The following is a 5,451-nucleotide window of genomic DNA, read 5'->3' as shown; positions in this document are numbered from 1 at the left end:
TAACATGTTTCCTTGGGACTTGAATGTAACTTAAAACTGTAATTTAATCAATGTTATTGTACTCTTAAAAACTAATGTTTTATTATAGATGTTGATATGGTTTTTCTCTGTCCGCACCCAAATCTCATCTTTAATTGTAGCTCCCATAATCCCCACATGTCATGGGACGGACCAGATGGGAGGTGCTTGAATCATGGGGGTGGGTTTTTCTCATGATGGTGAATGAGTCTCAGGAGATCTGATGGTTTTGTGGAGGGCAGTTTGCCTGCACATGCTCTCTTGCCTGCCACAGTGTAAGATGTGCCTTTGCTCCTCGTTTGCCTTCCACAAAGATTGTGAAGCTTCCCCAGCCATGTGGAACTGTAAGTCCATTAAACCTCTTTTTCTTTATAAATTACCCTGTTTGGGGTATGTCTTCATTAGCAGCATGAGACAGACTAATACAGACAGGTGTGGTTTACCAAAAGACTACACAGAAGAGGATAAAAGAGTAAGAATTTAGTCTTGTTACTGAGCACAATGCAATTAAGAGAGACACTATGTTTGATGGACATAAATTTTCTGATCTCTAGACATGTGTTTGTAATTGTAGGTCAAGAATAAATTATCAGTCTCCTTGTGATACAGATTTCATCACAAGAAAGCTCAAGGCTCACCACATTTGGATTTCTTGTTAATCAGTTCCTAAGTACCTAATTTAGCTTACCAAGTACTTTAATTCCATATACATTTTCTTTGCACCACCAGAATAAGGTACCTTCTGCTGTAAATTTTAAAATTGGCATTCTGGCATATTCATCAATCATTCTGAGAATAGTTAATATGAGCGTATTCTTAAAAGACTATTACCTCTTGAAATAAGAACAAAAAATATTTGTGTACCTTATATTTGACACCAGAAGTTAAACAACTATAACAAATAAAATAAAACATGCATAACAGCACAAATTCAATATACGTTCATTTCTCACTAACTTAATAGTTTAAGTTGGCTTTCTTGTTGGCAAGTTACACTCCTCCAGTTGATGATTTATGAACATGGGTTTCTTCTATCTTGTGGATACACCATCCCATAGACCCTTATTTTCATCTGCACTTAGTTGAAGAAAGAGAAAATTGTGAAGTTATGCTTGCCACTCATAGGCGTTGGCAGAAAATTGCAGTTTTTGCTCTTATTCTACTGACTAAAAATCCATTATGTGGCTATATGCAATTGCAAAGGAGGTAGAGATTATTTGCCTAATTGTGTGCCCAGAAGAACCATGAGTGATTTTGGAGATGAACTAGAAGTTTATGCCAAATCTTATAAAGCTGAGATTTATAAATCTTATAAATCTTATAAACCTTATATCTTGATGATAGCACCAAAGAACTCCAGCCATGATATTAGATGTATATATTTAATCTGAACTGCATTGTAAATAAGGAGTTTCATTATTTAGTGGCAGTAACTTAAGGTAAGATCAAAGTGCTAGAATAATTTTAATTTGATATTGGACATTGCCATAATTTCATTCGTTAGTTCTGAATGAAACAAAAGTGAAAAAATATAGCTGGGCACAGTTAGGGGAGAAACTATATTTGACTTCAGGTGTTAAGATGGATTCTGACAGTGGGGCTTATAGAAATATAAGAAACAATAAAAATTCTTAGGCTATTTTGGACCAAGTATTCTATATTGATTCTTAACATTACAGATAACTTAATGATTTTGTCAGTCTTTTTTCTACCATAGGTTTCTAGTACTTAGAGAAAGAAGAAAAACTGATGAAAGATGGCCATAGATAACTGCCTGGATAGAAACTGTATGTTAGCTATAACCTGAATACTTGTAAACACCAACTTATCATCTTCATCATTCATACTATCAATATCCCATGTTTCACTTGTCTCTTTCAGCTGCTCTTTAAGTTTTGCATTATTTTCAGGTGATTCTGATGAGAAAGAAAATTTATTTCTAACATTTGCAAAATTACAAGAGAAGTCTTGCAAAATCACAATTAAAGCTTCTTTTGCAATTAAGAAGAAAATGAAGTAAAAAAAATATGGAATTCATGCTCAATTGTATTTTAGTTGTCAGATATTTAAAATGTTAATTTTGTCTTGTTAATTCCTTGCTATGCATTTTTAAACCTCTAAAAGCAACAGACAACTGTAATAGTGATCTACTGAAACACATGCTAATCCTTTTAAATGATCTAAGGTAGTTCATGAAAATTATAATGCATTAACCTGAGTATATATGACATTGAATAGTGTGTCTGCAGATTGAATTATGATACAACTGTGATAATTTAATGATTTCATGCTCATGATCTCATTTTATGTTTCAGATACAGATTTCTTTTCTTCTATTACTCAAATTTTGGGAAAATATACATTGATGAAGCCTTTGGAAAAAGAAAAATCTGCATTAATACTGGTATGGGCCATGGAGAAGATACTATAAACTTCTTGGATTAAATGAATAAAATACAAGATTAGCATGGAAGAGTCAGCAGTACTCAAAATGTCACATATGAATATATTAATAAAAGCTTATCAATGTTTCCATGTACCAGATTTGCTTGTTTGTGAAAGTATTTACAGAGATCTAGTGTTTCCATTGTTCAAAAATGTGTTGGACCTTCCTCTGCTTCAAAAAACACCCTCTGGGTGTTAGCCACATTATTTTAACTATTCTTGGTGGTGACAAATCATAATCTTTTGAGAATGAACTTGATTTTATTTCAAATATTATAAAAACCCAAAGATGACTAAATTTTTTAATAACTTGGGTAATATAATTTAGGCTAAAAATGAGGTTTCAAAATATAGTAACATGATTAGCTTATTTGTGTGATTAATATGAGCTTTATTCAACAGATATTTACTGAGTGATATGTATAAAAATTGTGTTTTTGATGCTAAAGTTCTCAACTTTGCAATAAAATTGCTTGGGAAGCTTTAAAAATACTAAGTCCTACTCCCATAAATAATTATTGATTTGTCTGGGTGGGGCCCAGGTATTGATGTAAAAATTAAAAAGCCTTTCCAGGTGATTATAATGTGTAACCATGGTTTTAAATGGCTAAGGTAAAATATTTAGACATCAGTAAGACAAATTAGCTGGATACAACTGATGAAAAATGCCCTTCTGTTTCCCTATGCTATAAGTTTCACTTATAGAGTCACAGTCAACAGAATAAAACTAAAGGGTAGAGAGTAAAGTACTATTGCTGAGTGTTAACTCTGTGCCAAGCAGTTTTTTAAAATCTCTATGTGTCCTACAGTATTTAATCCTCACAGCAACAGTATTTCATAAATGAGAAATAAAAAGTTCAGAGAGGTTATAAAATATTGCATGCAGTCACTCAGATAGTAAATAGCAGAGCCATGATTCATATCTAATGCTATCAGGCTTCAAAATTCTTGTTCCCTTTACTCTACAATATTGCCTCAAATAAGAGTAATAAAGGCCATGCATACATATTAAGCATGTACCTAATGGCATACATATTAAGAATGTACTTATGTATTATGTACATCCAGAACTTATTATAAGTTGTATAACCACTTATTATAAGTGCTATACATATAATACATAAGTACATCCTTAATATGCATGCTTATTATTATATTATTAAGTGCTGTAAAGCTGATGTAAACCAAGACTTTAATTCAGAAGAAGGAGAGGTATTTCTAGCTGAGGATAAAAATAAATACTTTATAAGGGAGAACATTTAAGTTGGAGTATTAAGGAGTGACAGAATTTTTATAGGTGGACATAAAGAGACAGGGATTTTGAAATACAGGCAAAGAGATACAGAAATAAAATCATGTAGTATATTTGAGTAATTAAGTGTGGTCTATATTAATGGTACTCAACCATGGCAGTACAACTGTGATGTTTAGAAATGAGTGAGATTAGTTTTGGTTCTATTAGAAATGAAAGCACTCTATAATGCATATAACAATCTTTCAAAATCAGTAATAATAATGTAAGTACCATTAGTGCCTACACTGAAATTCCTGTATATGGTATGCTTAGGAAAATTGCAGGAGATAAGGCATGGTAGAGAGTATTAGTGCCAACCAATACTTTTAGTCCTCTCATTTTGGACACATTGGAAGATTGGATTCCTTTGTGTTCTTGAATTTAGGTGAAGCCAATGAAAATGAAAGAAGGAAAAGGTGTTAATAGCAGGCAGAAGTATTTACAAGCAGGTACACAATTCTACTTCCCTTTTCCTCCATGGAGGTAAATATAGGATTCTATTACTGAGGTGGTGGTGCCACAAAATTGAATCATCCTGTATTACTGAGCTATCACATAGGAAACTGCTGCCTTGAAAAGATGACTAGGACTATAATAGACTTTGTAATATCTTCCTGTTACTTTAAAATACTGACATTTTAGTGTAGTTTCTATTACTGTCATAATCTAGCCCATAAAGACTAATACTTAAGGTTGGATATATGAATTAAAAATAGCTTGCAAAGATACTTCAATATTAGAGTATAAAGTTTAAACATGTCTCTGAAGGCCCTTCACATACCAGATTTCTACCACTGTTCAGAGAATAGATACTATAATAGGATTAAGTGTATAATCACCCAATTTAACTTCTTTGAAGAATAGCATTAATTGAGATATACAGTTTTGGTATGTTTAAAATTACTATCATTCCCTTTTAGTCACAAAGTATGCAAATGATCATAACACCTTCTAGACATGGCTGATGTCAGCATTAAAAGAAATTCCATAGGTTAAGAAAGGGAAAAACTGTTATTGAAATGTGACAGAATCTTACCAGTAAATACAACTGTCCAACATACAAAGTAGAGAACTATCTTTCATGCATGCTGGAAAGTACTTAACAATAAGAATTTTTCATCATCATTGTCTCCTTTACATAAAGAAGCATCTAGGTAACTTTCTTTCTTATCAGATTTCTCATTGCCCAAGAAAACATAAGTTTCAAATAGTCTGGCTTGTTATAGAAATGGGAGACATGCCCAGGAAATGTTTAAATGCTCATATGCTCATCTCAAGCCTTCTCTGTGCTCTGAACACTGTAATGTGAAAATAAGCTGAAACCATTTAATGCAACTTGGCAATATTTATTGAGAAACTATACAATGTTTATATTTCTCAATGGAGTAAATTCACTTTGAGGATTCTAGCTAAAGAAAATAATGTCAAATAACAACAATTTTTAAACATAAAATATTCAGTATGGCCCTGTTGCCCTGCAATCTTGGGGCACTGCTCCTTGCATCCCAGCTGTTTCCACTCCAACCATGACTAAAAAATCCCTAGCTATGTCTCAGGTCACAGCTCCAGAGGATGCCAGACATAAGTCTTAGCAGTTTTCATGTGATCTTAAGCCTGTATATGTACAGAGGACAAGAGTTGAGGCTTGAGAGTCTCTGCCTAGATTTCAGAGGATATATGGAAATGCCTGGATG

Source organism: Mandrillus leucophaeus, unplaced genomic scaffold, assembly GCF_000951045.1.
Source record: "Mandrillus leucophaeus isolate KB7577 unplaced genomic scaffold, Mleu.le_1.0 Scaffold1229, whole genome shotgun sequence".
Lineage (NCBI taxonomy): Eukaryota > Metazoa > Chordata > Mammalia > Primates > Cercopithecidae > Mandrillus > Mandrillus leucophaeus.
This window is presented reverse-complemented; position numbering follows the sequence as displayed.